The sequence below is a fragment of the Micromys minutus genome, assembly GCF_963924665.1.
Source record: "Micromys minutus genome assembly, chromosome: 5".
NCBI lineage: Eukaryota > Metazoa > Chordata > Mammalia > Rodentia > Muridae > Micromys > Micromys minutus.
The window spans coordinates 8,569,886-8,592,178 of NC_137974.1; the positions used below are offsets into that span (position 1 = coordinate 8,569,886).

A 22,293-nucleotide genomic window follows, 5' to 3' on the forward strand; every position below is an offset into this window, starting at 1 on the left:
TGGAAGTTCAAAATCTCTACAAAAATTATTGGTTTCACAAGATCAACAAAATAATTTTGTGAAGATTTCATAGAATAGAACAGTAAATTTTTATATAAATAGGAAAATATTTAAACTATAATTTGGTATGCTATAAATATTGATATTTTTGTTTGATACAGACTTCATGATTAGCAGTTTATTTTTAGTGTTAAATACCCAAAGATTCCTTGAGTTCTCCAGCCCAGCTAAACTCTCTTTCAATAAATTTTGTGACCCCATATACATATGTGTATGTGTATGCATATGATTATGAGTATATATGTGTGTATGTATAGAAATATATCAAAAAGAAAAAATATATGATATATTTATTTTATGTATTTATGTGTATAAATATAAAAGCTGAAATTTTCTAGTTTGTTAAAAAATTAAAGTACCCTTTCTTAGATAATATATTTGAAATAGTATAAAAATATGTTTTTAGACAGAGTAGATAATATTTTAACCCTGCTGATTATACTTTTATAGCTTCTAATTTTATATATATATATATATATATATATATAAAATTAGGGTATTTATATATATATATGTATATATATAAATATATATATAGAGAGAGAGAGAGAAAGAGACTATATATATTTTACTTTTAAGTTGTACCCATAGCAGAGTTATACCCACATATTATCTCCTATGTACTAATTATTAATGCACTGAGTCTTACTCATTTCTGTGCCTCATAATCTGTTGATTTTGTTAAACAATCACAAACTACCACTGACCCAATTGAAACCTATCCAGTGTCTGATAGGATTAAACATTGCTGTTCTCTGAAGATACCCTTATGATTTGTGCAAATGAGCATACATCAACTTTTCAGAAATTCTATTTAAATCTTTTTCTGTCATAAATTTCTTTTCCTACTATCATTATCTCCCAGTGTTGTTATCTTCCAGTATCAGGTATGTTTCATTGGTTTTAATTTTCAGATCACAGTGCAGAATAGCATTGTTTCTTTATCAATCCACTATCACCTTTATCTACTTGAAGAGGCATCTGTTCCAAATGTAAGCTGTTCAGCTTTAGGATAGAGAAAGGGACCAAAAAATAGAGTAGTTAAAAGAAGATGGGAGTTAAGTATCAATATATGGTATATATAAAGATATAATTCTAACAGGTGAGTGTGGGTGACAATATCTGAATACTATTTTAGAAGAAATATGAGGTACCATGTCCTGTGTGAAAACCCCATGAATAGCAGCAGTGAGAAAAAGTAGGAGAAAAAATAGAATGGAATGAGATATATTAATCTTTTCAAAGAAATATGCAGCTATGAGAAAACAGAGTTTATCTACACTCTAATATGTGGTTCTCTTCTTTTAGTAAGGGTTAGCATGGTGGGTGGGTGGATATTAGATCATTTTTAAATAGCAAATGCATAATCAAATATATTGTATAAAAGCCTGCTATACCAAAATAATTAAAAATGTTACATGTCTGCTGTCATGGTAACTCATCTCTCTGGTGTGAACAATGAGCATCAGACATGTCTAAAAGAGTTAAATATGGAACATTAATCCAGTTATGTTTTAATTAGTCCTAAGTCTTTTTAACATTGCTGTGGGATTGTTTCAAAAAGGCTTAAAACTTAAAATTATTTATCATCTGTAAAAAATATTATAACCATACACTTTATTTGACTGACTCTGAACAAAGTTAATATGATTTTAACTCTGTTCACAATTTGCTGCCAGTGTTAATGCATCACCTTCATAATTTTGTTTCCATCTTTAGAAGTATGAATATTTCACAGTCAGTGATTTGCAAAGGCTTTCCAAGCAGACATATTGCCACTTATGTTTAGGGAGTTGATATGCAACTTTGCTGATGGTTTAGATGCTGCACACCAGGAAACTACAATTAAGGAAAGTATCATCATGATTCCAAGTTGATTATTATTTCTTTCTCATTTTCAGAAAATGGGTCCTATACATTTTCCCAATTTAACCAAAGATTGGAGGAGGGTTACCTTATAGAAAGACCAGCACTCTCAACTAACCTGGACCCCTGAGATCTCTCAGACACTGGACCAACAACCAGGCAGTAAACTTCAGCTCACATGAGGCCCCCAACCTGTATACAGAAGAAGACAACCTGGTCTGGCCTCAGAGGGAGAAGAAGATCCTTACCCTCAAAATAACCCCAGGGAGTGGGTAGGCTTGGCAGAAGTAGGGCATCCTGAAGACATGGGGGGGGGGGGGGAGGATGATGAACTGTGAGAGGGCGGACCAGGAGGAGGGTATTGGAAACACAGCTGAAGAACAGTGCAATCCCTTAACTACTAAGTTGTCTCTCCAGTCACACTTTGATATTACTGATAAGGTTTAAGTAAGTTTTAGAAAAAAATCAGAGTGGAAATCTAAACAATATTATTTTTTATGAAAAAATAACAATTAACATACATTTTTTTTTCAAAACTGAGATTTCAGAAAAATTAATAGGAGGTGCCCTGGAGTAAGAGGAAAAAGGTGGAAAATATTGTCAAAATAGTACGTTATAATTGTGTGAATAGACTTGAGAATCAGGATAAATGTGGTGGCAGTTGGTCATGGCAGTGTGCTGTGGACTTCAAATTTCTGTAAACTGCAGACGTTAAAGATTTCTATGAAAATGTCATAGGTTGGTGATATGTTTAGGCTATGACTTGCCAACAATAAAATTCTTTGCATTACATCAGAAGTTATTAAGGCAAATTGATGGTCTTTCCTGTGTTGTGAGTTCTACTTTAATTGTATGTACCAGAGGGTGAGTATTTCTATGTTAAATCTATTCATCTATTTCTTTGTTATGACATGACACAGCATGAGGCAATCACCAGAAGAAGAACAGCTATAAGGCAAAATCTCTTGAACTACTCTGACATTAAAAAGATGGCCTGTAAATATTGTTTTCATTTATAATTTTTCCATCTTCAATCAATCTGTTTTAACAAAATTGACTAATATAGTATATGAAATGTTACATGTGTTAATAAACTTGACTTAATGATATCATAATTACTTCATGTTTCAGAATATGTAGTAATACCTAAATATAATGAATATATTCATTTTGTAAATTCTCAAAATTTGTTAAAAATAATTAAAAGACTGAATGTAAACATTATCTTGAGGCCTTAACAAAGTGTAATACCAGAAAAAGAACAAAACCTTTAATACTACCTGGACATTAACAGTGAGAAAAAGTACTGGTACCTCTCCAATCTTTCCTCAATGTGATTTTTACAAGTTTTGAGAACTGTGATTATTTGATGAAGCTTTTAGAGTGATTTATTAAGACAGTATTGATAGCTAAAAGTTATTTTTGAGCACAGTAAACATTAAGACTATAAAATATAGAATTGGCGGCTCATAGAGGCTGAGCAACTGGTGGATGGGAGGTCTGGGCTGCCAGGGAACAGAGAGATCTCTGCTGAGTGTACACGAAAAGTGCACCCCCTCCCTTGCCCTGCCCCGCCCTGTCTGATCCAGCGACCAGGAATAGAACTTTGGAACTTCTGTTCACACCCAGCAACTCTGAGGCATAGAACAGGGCTCCACCCATCTGCCACCTGGACCAGTGGAGATCCAGGGACACAGACCAGATACAAGGGAAAGGCAAGAATATATCACTGACAATAAAATGGCAAGAGGAAAGTGAACGAGTATATCCCAAGGAAACCAAGACAACCTGGCAACACCAGAGCCCAGCTCTCCCATAACAGGAAACATCAGAATTCCAAACACTCCAGAAAAGGAAGACACAGACCTGAAATCATACCTCAAAATGCTGATAGAGATACTTAAACAAGAACAGGAGGAAAAGCAAAAAGATTCAGAAGCTTTTAAAGAGGAAACAAGAAAAACATTCAAAGAACTCAAAGAACTAGAGGAAAACAGAATCAAAGAGATGAAGGAATGGAAGAGGGAATTTAAAACGGAAATTGACACAATAAAGAAAACACAAAAAGAGATAACCCTAGAGGTAGAACACCTAAAAAGAAATTAGGATTCACAGAAGCAAGCATTTACAATAGATAACAAAAGATGGAAGAGAGAATCTCATTGGCAGAAGACAACATTGTAAACATAGACAAAACAGCCAGAGAAGATGCAAAAAACAAAAAGCTCCTAACCCAAAATGTCAAGAAAATCCAGGACACAATGAAAAGACCGAACCTAAGGATAATAGGAATAGAAGAGAAAGAAGAGTATCAACAAAGAGGCACAGTAAATATCTTCAACAAAATCGTAGAAGAAAACTTACCTAACCTCAAGAATGAGATGACCACGAGCATAAAAGAAGCCTTCAGAACTCCAAATAGGTTGGACCAGAAAAGAAATACCTCCAGACACATAATAGTAAAAACATCAAGTGCCCAAAGCAAAGAAAGAATACTAAAAGCAGTAAGAAAAAAAGATCAGGTAACATATAAAGGCAGACCAATCAGACTCACACCCGATATCTCAACAGAGACTATGAAAGCTAAAAGAGCCTGGACAGACATCATGCACTCCTTAAGAGAGTACAACTGCCAACCCAAGCTGCTATACCCAGCAAAATTATCAATCACCATCGATGGAGAGATGAAGATATTTCAAGACAAATCAAAATTTACACAATATCTGACCACAAACCCAGCACTACAACAAATTATAGGTACAAAACCCAATACAATGAGGGAAAATACAGCCTAGTAAAAACAAGAAAACTCCTAAACAAGAAAACTAAAAGAAGAAAAAGACACAGACACCACTCAACCCACAAAAGCAATAATGGCAGGAAACAGAAATAAATATTCCTTGATATCAATGAACATAAATGGACTCAACTCCCAAATAAAGAGACGTAGGCTATCAGACTGGATACATAAACAAAATCCAGCATTTTGCTGCATACAGGAAACTCATCTCAGAGACAAAGACAGACACTATCTCAGAGTTAAAGGGTGGGAAAAAAAACTTCCAAGGAAACAGCTCCAAGAAGCAAGCTGGAGTGGCTATTCTAATATCGAATAAAGTAAATTTCCAACCAAAAGTTATCAAAAAAGATAAAGAAGGTCACTTTTTACTAATTACCAGGGAAACCGCTCAGTAGAAACTCTCAATCCTTAAAATATATGCTACAAATAAAAAAGCACCCACATTCATAAAAGAAACCCTACTAAAGCTCAAAAAATATATTTCACCTTACACAATAATAGTGGGAGACTTTAATACCCCACTCTCACCAATGGACAGATCATGGAAACAGAAACTGAACAAGGACACTGCAAAACTAGTAGAGACTTTGAACCAACTAGAATTAATAGATATATACAGAACATATTATCCTAAAGTAAACAAATACAACTTCTTCTCAGCACCCCATGGCACTTTCTCGAAAATTGACCACATAATTGGACACAGAGTGAGCCTCAATCGATTTAAGAAGATTGAAATACTCCCATGCATCCTCTCAGATCACCATGGTCTACGGCTGGTCTTTAACAACAACAAAGACAACAAAAAGCCCACATACACATGGAAACTAAACAACGCACTGTTAAACGAGAGCAGGGTCAAAGAAGAAATAAAAAAAGGAATTAAGGATTTTCTAGAATTCAACAAAAACGAAAACACAACATACCCAAACCTATGGGATGCAATGAAAGCAGTACTGAGTGGAAAACTCACAGCCCTAAGTGCTTCCAAAAAGAAACTGGAGAGAGCTTACATCAGCAACCTGACAGCACAGCTAAAAGCCCTAGAGCAAAAGGAAGCAGATATACCCAAAAAGAGTATACAGCAAAAATAATCAAAATTAGGGCAGAAATAGACCAAATAGAATCAAAAAGAACCTTTGAAAAAATCAACAAAACCAATAGTTTGTTCTTTGAGAAAATCAACGAGATTGATAAACCCCTAGCAAGACTAACTAGAGGGCAAAGAGAGTATACAAATTAACAACATCAGAAAGGAAAGTGGGGACATAACAACTGAAACTGAGGAAACTCAAGAAATCATCAGATCCTACTACAAAAACTTATACTCCACAAAATTGGAAAATCTGGAGGAAAGGGATGAATTCCTAGACAGATACAAGATCACAAAGTTAAACCAGGAACAAGTAAACCATCTAAATAACCCTATAACACCTAAAGAAATAGAAGAAGTCATGAAAAGCCTCCCAACCAAAAAAAGCCCAGGTCCAGACAGGTTCAGTGCAGAATTTTATCAGACATTTATTGGGGATATAACACCAATACTCTCCAAACTATTCCAAAAGATAGAATCAGGTGGAATATGACCTAAAACATTTTTTGAGGCTACAATAACCCTCATACATAAACCACACAAAGACCCTACAAGAAAAAAGAACTTCAGACCAATCTCACTTATGAACATTGATGCAAAAATACTTAACAAAATCCTTGCAAACCGAATCCAAGAACACATTAAAACGATCATTCATCATGACCAAGTAGGCTTCATCCCTGGGATGCAGGGATGTTTTAACATAAGGAAATCCATCAATGTAATCCACCATATAAACAAACTCAAAGATCAAAATCACATGGTCATCTCACTAGATGCTGAGAAAGCATTTGACAAAATCCAACACCCCTTCATTTTAAAAGTCCTGGAAAGAACAGGAATCAAAGGTCCATACCTAAACATAATAAAAGCAATATACAGCAAACCATCAGCCAACATCAAACTTAATGGCGAGAAACTTGAAGTAATCCCACTAAAATCAGGGACTTGACAAGGTTGCCCACTCTCCCCCTACCTATTCCACATAGTGCTGGAAGTCCTGGCTGGAGAAATTAGACAGCAAAAGGAGATCAAGGGGATACAAATCTGAAAGGAAGAGATAAAAACATCACTCTTTGCCGATGACATGATAGTGTACTTTAGTGACCCCAAAAATTCCACCAGAGAACTCCTACAGCTGATAAACAAGTTCAGCAAAGTGGCTGGATACAAAATTAACTGGAACAAATCAGTAGCCTTCCTGTACGCAAAGGACAAACATGTGGAGAAAAAAATTAGGGTAAAGGTACCCTTCATAATCGCCACAAAAACTATGAAATACCTTGGTGTGACTCTAACTAAGCAAGTGAAGGACCTGTATGACAAGAACTTCAAACCTCTAAATAAAGAAATTGAGGAGGATCTCAGAAAATGGAAAGATCTCACATTCTCATGGATTGGAAAGTCTACATCTTAAAATGGCCATCCTACCAAAAGCAATCTACTGATTTAATGCAATCCTCATCAAAATTCCAACCCAGTTCTTCATGGAATTGAAAAGATCAATGTGCAATTTCATATGGAATAACAAAAGACCTAGAATAGCTAAATCCATCATCAACAACAAAAAAACATCTGCGGGAATCACTATTTTTCTCTTTTTTCTAGCTTTTTCATTGGTGTATATTTGAAAGATATGTCCCCTCATGGGAAGAACAATATCATCAACAGCCAAGGCACTGAGGTAGAGAGGGTGATTGGGAGAGGGAAAACCTTCATGGAAACATGTTGAAAGTGAGGAGGATGGGGACAGGGGGCGGGTATAGTATTTGAAATGTAAATACAGAGAATAATTACTAAAACTAAAAAAAATTTAAACTTAAAAAATTATAGAATTATTTTTTCCAGCTGACTCTTATTATTTTAAAGGTGTTTTAGAGTCTTTGCACTAGGTTCAGAGAAATGGTAATGAATGAAAACCCAAGTAATTTCAGCTATTGCAAACTTTTAAAAATAGAGTATGGAAATTATTAAAAACCTAGTGGAATTGTTAATAATACAACAGTTTGAAATTATATGTAGCTGTTTCTTGTGATATTTATTTATATCTATGATGCTAAAACTGTATATTATAAATTGTTACTTCAAAATAAAATCCATTATAACATGACTATGTTCTAGTAAGATTATCTCTGTTGTTAAGTAAATTAATGAGGCTGTGGTCATTCATTAAATCAGCTTAAGAAGTACATTTTAAAATGACAATATGATGTTATATTTAAAATTTATTCATATAAAACCCTTACTTGGTACTTTATTTGGTTTAGGAAGCTATGTATTTTTACTGTGTGTCTGTCCATGCATTCATTTGTGTGTGTGTGTGTGTGTGTGTGTGTGAAATTTAGTGAAAGTAGATCTAGATATCGCAATTATATTATGAAAACCAAATGTATCTGTATAAATGATCATGTTTCCTGTTATTGCAGATTATTCCTATTTCTCACTTCACTCACCATGCCCATACAATGGCAGAGACAAGAGAAATAGAAAGAATTCTAGTTGCTGGGGATGCACTGATGGGATGTAAACAGCCTGACGCTTAAACTCCAGATGCAGAAGGGGTCAATAGAATTCTTATTTGGAATCTCTAATAAAAAAAAAAATCTCTTTATGCCATTTCTTGCTTTAATTATTCTGCTTAACACATAAAAATAGAATCCATTTCAGTAGCATGCCACTGTAACATTCTCACATCAAAAAAACACAACTTTAAACAATATCTTGCTTTTCCATATTTCATATTAAATCAGCATAGCATTGTTCTGATGTTTTGACCCTTGGAAGATTTCCCACAGTTAACTGAGAGGACTGAAGAGACAGCTAGGTGTTCAGTAAAAAGGGGTTTAATGAATGCTGCGAGAGGGTAATTTGCATGGAAATGTTATTTTTGGAAGCCTGAAAATGTAACAAAAAGAGAAAATGAAGCAACCTATCTTCATCCAGAGGACAATGTTTGTAATGAGCTTGACAAATAGAATTTTAACCATTTCCTAGAACTGTAATGTGCTTCTGATTCCTAAGAGAGCTTTTTAGTAGATGCACATATAACAAAGAATGTTTCATTGGAAGATTTTCAATTAAACAGAGAAATGATAGGAATAGTATTTTGGGTTAAGTCCTATATATAGTCACTGCTAAGAATATAAATCATTGGATATTTTCATATTTAATTTGCACGAATAAGTAGGTAATTTACCATGAAAGTGAGATATTTTCAGTCTTTACATTTTTCTTGATTTGCACATGTACACATGTAAGCATAGTCCCACAGAGGATATGTGAGAGTGTAATAAAATATATAAATCTTGAGACATGAAAAATAATGAATAATGGCAAGTATTCTTTTTTACAAAATCTGGGTTTTTTTTTTAAAGATATATAAAAATATTTTAGTTATTTCTAAAAGTTAAAATTTAGGGTATGTTTAGAAAAATACCTGAAACTATTTTCAAGTGAAACCTTTTCTTCCTTAAGGTTCTTTGTCATGTGCTTTGTCTTGCTGAAAGACACCAAACTCCTGTCAGAAAGCTTATGTCTAGGTTTTAAAATACACAAAACATTTTAGTAATTGACTGGCAAAGAAAAAAACATCAGCTTTTTTTTTTTTAATTTTGTTTTATAGTGAGCATTAGAATATTTGCCAAGGCTAGTTTTTCACCTTGTCTAGAACAGTAAGCCCAACATTGCTTTGATCTTTCTCAGATAATATCCTGTCAGTTGTTTTTTCTGTCTTACTCTTAGCAGTGTAGGTTAAACAAACAACTAAATTGAATTAAAATAAACAAAAGAATGAAAGGAAAGAAGGAAGAATAAAAGAAAAAAAATAAGAGAAAATAAAAATGTTGTTTTATTATTTTTTTTGTTTTATATCTTCTGATACTAATCATTAATCAGTTTTATGTGATTCATAACTTTGATATAAATTTAAAAATACAGAGGACAAACTCCAAGGATATTATGCTTCCTCAATAAGACAAAAGAAGCACATATAATAAAACTAATAGCCCACATCATATATTTCCATGACAAACAGGGGAATTTCCTGATGTAAGGATGAATTAAAAAGAATAAATGGATGAGCCCTTGATCCAAGTTGTCATTTGGTAATACTTACAAAGTTACACTGGGGTTTTTTCAGAGCATTTCCTGAGATCTCCTCCTGGTTTCTCCTCTGATTTGATTTACTCCCTGGGTGGTATGAAGGGAACTTTACACTGCAGGCAGCTCCCTGACCCCTGTTTCCACCACACAGAGATACTTCATTAAGCAAGACAGAAAGATTAGATGACTGTATCTAAGCAAGGCAACAGCACCAAATGGCTTTGCAGAAACAAATTTTAAAGGGGAATGTCTGCAGGCTATATAGGATCAAGTTAGGGTGAGTTGGTTGGTTCTGACTAGTAACGTTAGTATAACCAAGTAGGAAATCTTTGTGGAATACTTTTCATTTTCCTTTTTCTTTGAGCATTTTATTCAAAATAGGCTAACTTTCTATATTTGTTACCTAGCTTTTCCTTTTGATGGAGGAACTTCTGATACTTTAGGTTTGAGAACATGTTCTTTGCTCGACAGGCCATACTTTTGAGACAATTCAGACTATGCCAGGTGACTTGCTTCTTACTGACCATATTGTTTATGATATGACTGTGGGCTAAATTAAAAATATTTCAATCTCAACTACATAGAACTGTAGGGACTCTGACAAGTTTTGCCAAAATCTATTTTCTATAAAATTTACATTTATGAACTACTTTTCTATTTCTTGGAAATGTATGAGATTTTCACCTAAAAAAATAAGTTTTGCATCAAAGAAACAATGCCATTTTCATAGGCCTAAAAATAAAATGTCCATGTCTGAGAAAAGAGCATTAGACTTTCTCAGTTAATAATTTAGCAAATTGAGATAGCCATGAGGAACTAATCAAAGTATGCTTTTTACTTTGTGTGCATGGGCTGTGTGCCCATAAGGCGAGGATCAAGAAATGAGCATCTAGGCCTAGAGAAGATAATAATTGTCAATGGTAAGGTAGAACTGAATAGGAATTTGACAAGCAAATAAGCCTGGCAAGACAACTTTGCAAAGCAAAGCTATGATTTCAAGGTGGTAATAACAAGGTTATCATAACAAGGTGTTCATAACAATCGTTGGAAACAAAGGCATGGATGATCTTCCTGAAACAGGCAGTGCAGAACCATTCACAGGTTACAGGTGAAGAACAGGCCAATGCCTAAGATGGATAATTAATCAGAAACAGGAATGAACCTAGTTTCTTTACACTATAAGATGGCTTTCAAGCTCTAAGTAGAGGCTTCTGGATTGATCTCTTCCCTATAGTCTCTCCTCACTTTCTGTAGATCTCAATCATCCTTATGTACCTGTAATATATTTTGGTTTCCCACACTGACTAAAAACACAGCACTACAACAAATTATACGTAGAAAACCCAATACAAAGAGAGGAACTATATCCTAGTTAAAACAAAAAAACTCCTAAGCAAGAAAACCAAAAGAAGAAAGAGACACAGACTCAACTCAACCTACAAAAGCAATAATAGCAGGAAACAGCAACCACTATTCCTTGATATTTATTTACATAAACGGACTCAACTCCCCAATAAAGAGAGAGAGGCTATCAGACTGGATACATAAACAAAATTCAGCATTTTTCTGTATACAAGAATCTTATCTCAGAGACAAAGACAGACACTATCTCAGAGAAAAAGTTTGGGGAAAAAACTTCCAAGAAAACAGCCCCAAGAAGCAAGCTGGATTGGCTATTCTAATATTGAATAAAGTAAATTTCCAACCAAAAGATATCAAAAAAGATAAGGAAGGACACTTTTTACTCATTACAGGGGAAATCTGTCAGGAGAAACTCTCAATCCGTAACATATATGCTCCAAATAAAAAAGAACCCACATTCATAAAAGAAACCCTACTAAAGCTCAAAAAATACATTTCATCCCACACGATAATAGTGGGAGACTTTAATACCCCACTCTCAACAAAGGACAGATCATGGAAAAATAAATTGAACAAGGACATTGTTTAACTAGTAGAGACTATGAACAAACTGGAATTAATAGATATCTACAGAACATATCATCCTAAAGTAAAAGAATACACCTTCTTCCCAGCACCTCATGGCACCTTCTGGAAAACTGACCACATAATTGAACAAAGAAAGAGCTTCAATCAATATAAGAAGATTGAAATACTCCCACGCATCCTCTCAGACCACCATGGTCTAATGCTGGTCTTTAACAACAACAAAGACAACAAAAAGCCCACATACACATGGAAAGTAAACAACACTCTGTTAAACGACAGAAGGGTCAAGAAGAAATAAAGAAAGAAATTGAGGATTTTCTAGAAATCAATGAAAACGAAAAAAAATTATACCCAAACATATGGGATGCAAGAAAAGCAACACTAAGAGGAAATCTCATAGCCCAAAGAGCTTCCAAAAAGAAACAGGAGAGAGCATACATCAGCACCTTGATAGTACCGCTAAAAGCTCTAGAAGAAAAGGAAAGAGATACACACAAGTTGAGTAGATGGCAAGAAACAATCAAACTGAGGGCAGAAATAGACCAAATAGAAAAAAAAAAAAAAGAATCAACTAAACCTAGAGCTGGTTCTTTGAGAAAATCAACAATATTGATAAACCCCTAGCCAGACTAACAACAGGGAAAAGAAAACACATTAACAAAATCAGAAAGGACAGTGGAGACATAACAACTAAAACTGAGGAAATTCAAGAAATCATCAGATCCTACTACAAAAGCTTATACTCCACAAAGTTGGAAAATCTGGAGGAAGTGGATGAAGTCCTAGACAGATAAAAGATCCTAATGTTAAACCAGGACCAGGTAAACCATCTAAATGATCCCATAACACCTAAAGAAAAAGAAGAAGTCATCAAAAGCTTCACAACCAAAAAAGTCTAGATCCAGACAGGTTCGGTGCAGAAATTTATCAAAGATTTATTGGGGACATAACACCAATACTCTCCAAACTATTCCACAAGATTGAATCAGGTGGAATACTACCTAACTCATTTTTTGAGGCTACAATAACCCTCATTTCTAAACCACACAAAGACCTTACAAGGAACGAGAACTTCAGAACAATCTCACTTTTGAACATTGATGCACAAATACTCTACAAAATCATTGCAAACGGAATCCAAGGGCACATCAAAACCATCATTTACCATGACCAAGTAAGCTTCATCCCTGGGATGCAGTGATGGTTAATAAAAGGAAATCCATTAATGTAATCCACTATATAAACAAACTCAAAAGAAAAATAACATGGTCATCTCACTAGATTCTGAGAAAGCATTTGACAAAATTCAACACCCCTTCATGTTAAAAGTCCTGGAAAGAACAGAAATCCAAGGTCCATATCTAACCATAATAAAAGCAATATACAGCAAACCAACAGCCAACATCAAACTTAATGGTGGGAAACTTGAAGCAATCCCACAAAAATCAGGGACTCGACAAGGCTGCCCACTCTCCCATTACCTATTCAACCTAGTACTGGAAGTCCTGGCTGGAGCAATTAACAGCAAAAGGAAATCAAAGGGATACAAATTGGAAAGGAAAAAGTAAAAACTTCACTCTTTGCAGATGGCATGATAGTGTATTTAAGTGACCAGAAAAATTCCACCAGAGAACTTCTACAGCTGATAAACAAGTTCAGCAAAGTGGCTGGATATACAATCAACTCAAACAAATCAGTAGCCTTCCTATATTCAAAAAACACATGTGGAGAAAGAAATTAGGCAAAAGATACCCTTCACAATTGTCACAAAAACTATGAAATACCTTGGTGTGACTCTAACTAAGAAAGTGAAGGACCTGTATGACAAGAACTTCAAACCTCTAAAGAAAGAAATTGAGGAGGATCTCAGAAAATGGAAAGATCTCCCATGCTCATGGATTGAAAAGATCAACATCTTAATAATGCCCATCCTACCAAAAGCATTCTACAGATTCAATGCAATCCCCATCAAAATTCCAACCCAGTTCTTCATGGAATTGGAAAGATCAATGTGCAATTTCATATGGAATAACAAAAGACCTAAAAGCTAAATTCCTCCTCAACAACAAAAAAATATCTGCAGAAATCACTATCCCTGACCTCAAGCTATATTACAAGGCAATTGTGCTGAAAACTGCATGGTACTGTTACAGTAATAGGCATGTGGATCAATGGAATAGAATAGAAGATCCAGAAATGAGCCCTCATGTATATGGTCACCTGATTTTTGACAAAGGAGCAGTAAACAGTCCAAGGAAAAAGGACAGCCTATTCAACAAATGGTGCTGTTCCAACTGACATTCAGCATGCAAAAGAATGAAAATAGACCCGTTCTTATCTCCTTGTACAAAGCTCAAGTGTAAGTGGATCAAAGATCTCCACATTAAACCAGATACACTAAAACTATTAAATGAGAAAGTAGGGAAAACCTTAGAACACATAGGCACAGGAGAAAATTTCCTGAACAAAACACCAATTGCTCAAGCTCTAAGGTCAAAGATTAACAAATGGGACTTAATGAGATTGCAAAATTTCTGTAAGGCTAAGGACATCGTCAAAAAAACAAAACGGCAACCAACAGAATAGAAAAAGATCTTTACCAACACCACATCAGATAGAGGCCTAATATCCAAGGTATACAAGGAACTCAAAAAGCTAGATACCAGAGAATCAAAAAACCCTATTAAAAATGGGGTACAGAGCTTCAGTTGAGGAACAACAAATGGCCGAGAAATATCTGAAGAAGTACTCGACATCCTTAGACATCAGAGAAATGCAAATATAAACAACCCTGAGTTTCAACCTCACACCAGTCAGATTGGCCAAGATCCAAAACTCAGATGACAGCAGATGCTGGCAAGGCTGCGGAGAAAGAGAAACACTTCTCCACTGTTGGTGGTATTGCAAACTAATACAACCACTCTGGAAATCAGTCTGGCAATACCTCAGAAAATTGGATATAGTACTACCTGAAGACCCAGCTATTCCACTTCTGGGCATATACCCCAGAGACACTTTAATACACAACAAAGATATATGCACCACAATGTTCATAGCGGCTCTATTTATAATAGCCAGAAGCCGGAAAGAACCCAGATGTCCTTCAGAAGATGAATGGATACTAATATTGTGGTGCATTTATACAATGGAATACTACTCAGCCACCAGAAACAATGACTTAACCAAATTCTTAAGAAAATGGCTGCATCTAGAGAATATCATCCTGAGTGAGATAACCCAGTCACAAAAGAACAGACATAATAAGCAGTCACTGATATTGGAATGCTAACCCCAGAGGCTTGGACTCCCCCAGAAACAACTCACAGACTGTATGAAGTCCAGGAAATAAAGAAAACAAAAAAAAATATATTTACCAAACAAGAAGACTTTGACAATTTCCATATTGCGTTTTGTTTTGCATGTACTTTACGCTCATTGTAACTTTTAGGTTTTCAATGCATACTGTCAAGCCCTTGAAAAAATCAAGTACTGACTAAAAAGTATATTCACATAGTTTTATGTAAAAATTATTTTAATATCTGAAAAAACAGTACTGACAAAGATATATAATTTTAATCAAAATATGTTTAAAATCTGTACATTTATCTTTGTTCTGTAAAAAAAAAGTCGTTTAAAAAATAAATAAATAAATAAAATATCCAATATAAAATGAAAAAAACAAAAAAAAAAAAAAAAAAAAAAAGAATAGAAGATCCCGAAATGAGCCCTCATGTATATGGTCACCTGATTTTTGACAAAGGAGCCTTAAACATTCAATAGAAAAAGGACAGCCTATTTAACAAATGGTTTTTGTCCAACTGGCACTCAGCATGCAAAAGAATGAAAATTGACCCTTTCTTATCTCCTTGTACAAAGCTCAAGTATAAGTGGATCAAAGATACACTGAAACTATTAGATGAAATGAAGGGAATACTTAGAGCACATATTCACAGGAGAAAATTTTCTGAACAAAACACCAATGGCTCAAGCTCTAAGGTTAAAGTTTAACAAATGGGACTTAATGAGATTGCAAAGTTTCTGTAAATCTAAGGCCTTGTCAAGAAAACAAAAGGGCAGCCAACAGAATAGGAAAAGATCTTTACCAACTTTCCATCAGATAGAGACCTAATATCCAAGGTATACTAGGAACTCAAAAAGCTAGACACCAGAGAATCAAACAACCATATTAAAAAATGGGGTACAGAGATAATAAAACATTCTCAATTGAGGAATGCTGAATGGCTGGGAAACATCTAAGGAAGTGCTTGACATCTTTAGCCATCAGAGAAATGCAAATCAAAGCAACCCTGAGATTCCACCTCACACCAGTCAGATTGGCCAAGATCCAAAACTCAGATGACAGCAGATGCTGGAGAGGTTGTGGAGAAAGAGGAACACTTCTCCACTCTTGGTGGGGTTGTAAACTGGTCCAACCAGTCTGGAAATCAGTCTGGTGATTTCTCATATAATTGGACATAGTACTACCTGAAGATCCAGCTATTCCACTTCTGGGCATATACCCCAGAGACACTCCAATATACAACAAATATACATGCACCACGATGTTCATAGCAGCTCTATTTATAATAGCCAGAAGCTGGAAAGAACCCAGATGTCCTTCAATAGATGAATTGATACAAAAATTGTGGTACACGATGGAGTACTACTCAGCCATTAGAAACAATGACTTAACCAAATAATTAAGAAAATGTTTGCATCTAGAGAATATCATCCTGAGTGAGATAACCCAGTCACAAAGAACAGACATATTATGCAGTCATTGACAGTGGGATGATAACTGCAGAAGCTCAGACTGACCCAGAAACAACTCACAGACTGTGTGAAATTGAAGAAAAAAAGAAAACACAACATAACAAAACAAAACAAAACCAAAAAAAACAAAAAAAAAAAAAAATAAATAAAGCTGTCATGCTCAATCCTTACACACCAAGAAAACGTTGACTAATTATGGGTTACATCCTGTTTTACATGTACTTTTTGCTCATTGTAACTAGTAAGACCTTAATGCAGAGTATCAAACTATAAAAAAAAAAAAAAAAGCCAAGCACTTACATAATTGTATTTGTATACATTTATGCAAAAATGTTTAATTCTTTTTCTTTTATCTTTTTTTTAAATATATTTTAAAAATGAGTGTATATAGCAGGCAATTTGCTGGAACTTGAGCAGTTGGTACACTTTTGAAGCAAAGATACCAATTATCTAGTACACAAGTTTTACTGTAAATATTAAAATTATGGCTTAAACTTTTATTGGTCCTTATTGGTTTTACTCTGATTACACTGCTCCATTGGGAAGCCAAGCACACTCCTTTTTTTATTTTTTATTATTAAAAATCTGGAATTGAGAAATGGAACACCACCCCAGGGTGGTGGTACCCAGACAGGACAAAAGCAACAGGGTTGGTTGAGCACTGCCCTTCACTCTTCCTCTTTACACTGGCCAACTGTATGTTTCTGAAATGCAAGCCTCCATAGCAGGCTGAATACATTACCGATCTACACCTATAAACTCCAGTGATAAGGGAGTGGCTTGACGTTAGCCATTTATTCTCCCCTAAGGACAATGACCTTCCCAGCCAGAGGCTATGACTAGGTTTACAATAACAGGCATGTGCAGTCTTTAGGTAGAATGGGTTGTAAACACCAGAAGAATGTTATTGGTTATATCCAGAATGTCACTATTCCTGGTATATCTAGAATGACGGATTATTACCATAGGTCATAGGTTAGATAGATAAGTGGCCTCAACCCTCACTCAGGAAACCTACAGAGCACTCACTTTTACTCATTATTTAAGATATCCAGTAGAAAGAAATAAGCAGCTTGTGTCCAGTTTCATTTTCAGTTTTCTACAACAAAGTGTGTAATGTCTTCAGCAATTATGTCTTACAATACACTTCTATTGGACAATCAAAAGCATCAGCAACAGCTTGTGATATTTCAGCACCTTAGGGATTCCATGATAAATAGCTCACAGGGTGGTGCATTACTTCTAAGCCTGTGGGGTTTTTATAATAACACAAAAGTTAAATGTTTGTGAAATGGAAGCTTTCTGTAAAATTAAAGCAAGGGCTATGCAAGTGCACAAAATCAAATAAATTAAGAATCTGTTAAAATTATACATAAATCTAAAGAGTTCAACCTCATCAGAGGTAGCTTTTGTCTTTTTAAGGAAGAGTGACTATTGCAGAGTTACTAATGGGTGGCTAATGCATGTAACACCTCATATGAACGAAAACACTTTAAATTTTATCTCATCAAATACATTTTTAGGATGGTATTACAAAATTGGGAAAAAAGGAGAATTCTATAAATATATTTAGTTCATATTAGAAATTATTGTGAATTCACTCATTTAGGCAGATGGATTGCAAAATAAAGATCTAAACTGATATTTCAACTGAATTGAAATATATTCTTCTTATTAAAAATTATATTCTTATTGAGGTAAGTGGAAAGAGAAAACATAATACATTTTTAGGCTATCATTACTCACATTTTAGAAATTTATTGATATGTAGTAATTCCAAATACATGAAGAAAGATCCTACTCTAAAAGTAACCTATATTGTTTCTGAACTTTGGAAATAATCTGCCAGGAAAGATATAATAAATACCATGTTTTTTTTCTTTATTTACACAACTATTTAAATTATTGGAAGTGATATACATGTAGATATGATTAAATATATAAAATATATTTAAATATTTTAATTATGAAGAATTAATTGAAAATATTCAAACTTCAGAATCTTATTATGTTGAAAAAAACAAATTAATGTTTTGCATTAGATAAAATTCAATTTCTATCTCCTTTTCTCCAGTTTGAAACAAAATCCTTGGATAATTCAAGAAGCATGTTTCGAGTCCAGGGTGAGGAAGTCAAATTAATTTGGTATAGATGACATGAAAAATCTATTCTTCCTCTGTTTTTCAGAACACCCTGGCTCAATATTCTTGTAGTTACCCACCTGCAAACAAAGGTCACCTCGATAAGTCTGTGTATCCTTTGGAATAAGGCTGTTCCTGAAAATAAGAATATGAGACATAACTAGTCATGTTTAAGTGCAATAACCAGACAATGTGTTTTAGTTGGTCTTAGATACCTTACCTGAGTGACAGATAACCTGGTAAACCGCAAGCAATGCAAGATGAGTAACCTGTTGTAGCAAGTTTCACTGATACTCATGGGACTGAAAAAAATAACTGTACCCCATTAAGATGATACAAGCTGGCAAGATACTATGAAAACATAGCCATTACCTAACAAGGAAACACTCCTCATCCTCCTATGTGGACTATGAGGTCCTATGAGGACACTAAAAAAAGTGTGGGAAATTTCACAATAGTACATCTGGCCTTTGGATCTACCACTCAGGAGATCTGTTTCACCTTCTGTGATGTCTTTTAAATTTAATATCTAGATACAGGTTCAATTACATAAAACATGTAAAATAAGTTAATATTTAGAATGCCTATAACACTGAAGGCTCAGGAGAGTTTGCTGGGTATGAGGAATTCTTGTAATCATGGTAGAATTTAGAGCTATCTGAAAATACATCGATAGTTATATCCTGAAAAGTTGAGCGTCATAGAGGAGACTCACTCTGAATATGGTAGGACCGTATCTTGAGTCAAAGTCTTACATAAAGTAGAAAAGGATAAAATAACTTACATATAAGGATTCCTCTTTTTTCTCTGCTTCATGACTATTGTTGCAATATGGCCACAGCATCATAGACAAAAGGAATCATCACCATTCAATTCCATTCAAATGTTCACTAGCTTGGCTCTCCTGACTTGTAGCTTGAAGAAAGCCCAGAAGATAATTAGAGATAGAAAATAGTTCCTCTCAGGGCATACTCAAAGCCCCTTTGGGGGCTTGGGGAGGGGAGGGGTGAGGTAATGGTATGCATGTATACACGCATGCACCTATGTTTAGGAAAGAGAAAAGCTTTCAAGAGTTTTCTCCTTCCACTGCAGATTCCAGGGTTTGAACTCAGGTTATCTGACTTGCATGTCAAGTACAGAGCCATCTTGCAAACCACTAAAACTCATTTCTTTATAAAATATCCAACCTGAAGTATTTTGCTATAGCAATAGAAAATGTACCAAATGCTAGGAAACAAATAGTTATTCCAAAACTGTTTGATTATAGGAAGCTAATTTAATAAATAGAAGCCCCAAAGTCTCCAAATATGCACCAGAAATGGAATGAATAATCAGTCCTATCATTACTCATGCAAAAACTAAAAAGAAAAAAAAGAGATAGAGGTTGATAACCATTTTTTTTCAGAAAGATGAAATACTGTTTTAATAACAATGTCCCTGAATGATATGAATAGAAAAAAAGAAAATAGGAGTCGATATGTGCCTTATATACAGATCTGGGCAATTACCTGTCATAATGTTCAAGAATGGCTTGCTAAAGCATTGAAAACATAAAAGACTCAATCTTTGTCATAGACTGCCACTTCAGTTAAACATTCTGTGCACATGACAGGGTGGTGGATTTCCTCCACTTCTCTCTCTGTGGAATCTTCAGGATTAGACTTCATCTTCTGACCATTCCTCCTTTTCTTCCTGTTATTCTGGATTCTTATATCTAGAACCTCCTCTCTGTTGATAGAACAAGTCATCACAAATGTTGCCCTGTACTGAGGCTTGTAGAATTCATGCCCCTGGCAATCAAGGTACAGACTGGACAATTCAAAAAAGCATCACTGTTTGGAACAGGCTGTGGCTTCTGACCTGCTTTTTGCCATCCAAAATCATGGTGAACCCTCCTCTTCACATCAACCCAGGCCTGGTCCCTATTATCTTTCTCAGAATCATACAGCAGCTAATCATTTGTTGGAATCCTGTGTTGCTTCTTCTTCTTCTTTTTCTTGGTAATTGTTTTGTCTTTATCCTAAGAATCAGAATCAAAATATATCTTATCATAGTATTTGGTTGTAACGCCTCCCACTTAGGCAACTCCTGAGAAAGACCCTGTTTGCATGGAGGATAACTTGTCCTCCATTGTCTTCATGGTGGAGTTTAGTTTAGCTTCCATTTCTCTTTCAAACTCATCTTCCCTTGACGATTCACTTTCTCTAGTAAGACATTCTCGGATGAATTTTTGTTTTTGGTCTAGGGTTCTATATAAAAGAACATCGACTTCATCTCCAGAACTGCTCAGAGCCAGCTCCTTGTCTCTAGATTCTTATACTGTGTAGGGGTCATAGTGATCCTGGAGCAGGTCCATAGCAGCCTATGGACACCTACACAGTCCTGGTATCCGTGTCATGTATAGATATTTTACATTTTACAATAATCCATTAGCCATTACCCATTTAACCATCTAAAACTGAACTAAAATCTATTGATTTTAAATTATACTTGTAACTTTGCTATGGTAATTTTAAGGTGGGAACTTGCATACTACTTAAGTAAATTGTTGCTAAATGAATTTTCAACAGTTTGTACAACATATATATTGGGGTTTTTATTTCACTAGATCTTGAAAATGCCATACAATGCTGAATATTATATGAATAAAAAATATGGTATATTGTTGCTATTAAAAGAAATATACTCAGGCATGTTTGCGTTTGTGTATTTGTTGTATGTGGGAGGGTTCAAGAAGAAAAGAAGGCATTAAGAAAATATAATAATTTAACACTTAGCACTAAACAGGATATTCCTATTAATTCTATCTCTTCAGGGATCACAAAACCCTGCAGATGAGGAGATAGAAGAGGTGTCAGAGCCAGAGGAGATAGAGGACACTAGGAGAACAAGGTCCTTTCTGTCAACATCATCAAAATTCACATGAATTTATAGAGCTTGAGTGAGAATACACAGGGCCTGCATGGGTCTTAAATGGATTCTTGGCATCTGTACTACAGGCTTTGGTTCAGTGTTTATATGTGATTACTGATGTGCAAACTAGCAGATCACCGATTCCTGTACCTTCTCTTGGGCACATTGCTTTTGTTTGTATATTTTGTCCAATTCTGGCATGTTTGTTTTTATTTTGTCTCATTGCAGTTTATTTCATTCTACTATTGGCCCTTAGAAACCTGTTTGTTTTCTAATGAAAGACAGAAAAGTAGTGGATCATTTTGGGGAATGAGTTAGGAAGAAACTGAGAGGTGTAGAGAGGGGAGGGGAAACCATAATCAGGAGATTTATTGAAATAAAATCTACTTTCATTAACAGATAAGAAAGAATGCTATCCATACTTGGATTATTTATTAAATATATTTTCTGAATGTTCAGGTTCTGATTTGGTGATTTAATATTAAAAATACTAATTAAGATTTTGAACTGAACGTTCTTTCTTCCTCTACATCAGTGGTTCTCGGTTTTCCAAATACTGACACTATAATGTATTTCCTCCTGTTATGGTTTCCCTA

At 34.8% G+C, this 22,293-nt stretch overlaps 1 pseudogene across 1 annotated transcript; it reads right to left on the reverse strand.

The window, feature by feature from the left end:
• Positions 1–20,304: 20,304 nt before the first annotated feature.
• On the reverse strand, positions 20,305–21,140 carry LOC308420753 (E2F-associated phosphoprotein-like; annotated as a pseudogene). Its single transcript has 2 exons — positions 20,676–21,140; positions 20,305–20,574 (listed from the first exon to the last, which is right to left on the reverse strand). The product of its transcript is annotated as an E2F-associated phosphoprotein-like (transcript).
• Positions 21,141–22,293: the final 1,153 nt, after the last annotated feature.